At 44.2% G+C, this 1,036-nt stretch overlaps 1 protein-coding gene across 3 annotated transcripts in view; it reads left to right on the top strand.

Moving 5' to 3' along the window:
- The window catches only part of TTC26 (tetratricopeptide repeat domain 26), a 61,185-nt gene that overhangs the window by 42,740 nt on the left and 17,409 nt on the right, over window positions 1–1,036 (top strand). The window lies entirely within an intron of this gene.

Raw genomic sequence — 1,036 nt, 5'->3', positions numbered from 1 at the left:
CTCAGCTAAAGTGGAATGAGAGAATAAATAAAAAAAAGAATAAATTTACTCTTTATGTGTAGTTTTAAAAAATTGAATCCATTTTAGATGGGCTAGGGAGGCGGAGGCAAGAGAATCGCTTAAGCCCAAGAGTTGGAGGTTGCTGTGAGCTGTGACACCACAGCACTCTACTGAGGGCGACGTAGTGAGACTGTCTCAGAAAAAGGGGGGGGGCAGCACCTGTGGCTTCAGAGGAGTAGGGTGTTGGCCTCATATGCCAGAGGTGGTGAGTTTAAACCCAGCCCCAGCCAAAAACTGCAAAAAAAGAAAGAAAGAAAGAAAGAATTGGTGGGGGGATAAAGAATTAGGGTTGTTTTAATTTATTTATTTTTTATGACAGAGTTTCAAGCTGTCACCCTGGGTAAGTGCTATGGCATCATAGCAACCCCAAACTCTTGAGCTTAAGCGATTCTCTTGCCTCAGCCTCCCAAGTAGCTGGGATTACAGTTGCCCGCCACAACACCTGGCTATTTTTCTTGTTGTTGCAGTTGTCATTGTTGTTTTAGCTGGCCTGGGCCGGATCTGAACCCACCAGCTTGGGTGTATGTGGCCGGCACCCTATCCACTGAGCTACAGACACACCATGTTTTTGTTTTTTTGAGACAGGGTTTCACACTGTCACCCTGGATAGGGTGCCATGGCATTATAGCTCACAGCAACCTCAAACTCAAACTCTTGGGTTCAAGTGATCCTCTTACCTCAACCTCCAGAGTAGCTGGGACTGCAGGTGCCTGTTACAACTCCTGGCTATCTTTTAGAGACAAGCTCTTGCTCAGGCTGGTCTCGAACTTGTGAGCTCAAGCAGTTCACCCGCCTCTGCCTTCTAGAGTGGTAGGATTATAGGCATGAGCCACTGCACCTGGCCTAGAATTAGTATTATTTTGGGCAGGATTTAAAACAAGGATATATGTTAATCCTGGCAAATATGTTAGAACCATAAAGTCTAATACAAATAAAATACTTCTACATTATTCCTTTATATCAGCTTTTTTTTTTT

This window comes from Otolemur garnettii, unplaced genomic scaffold, assembly GCF_000181295.1.
Source record: "Otolemur garnettii isolate 467f Iridium unplaced genomic scaffold, OtoGar3 scaffold00049, whole genome shotgun sequence".
Taxonomy (NCBI): domain Eukaryota; kingdom Metazoa; phylum Chordata; class Mammalia; order Primates; family Galagidae; genus Otolemur; species Otolemur garnettii.
This window is presented reverse-complemented; position numbering and strand designations above follow the sequence as displayed.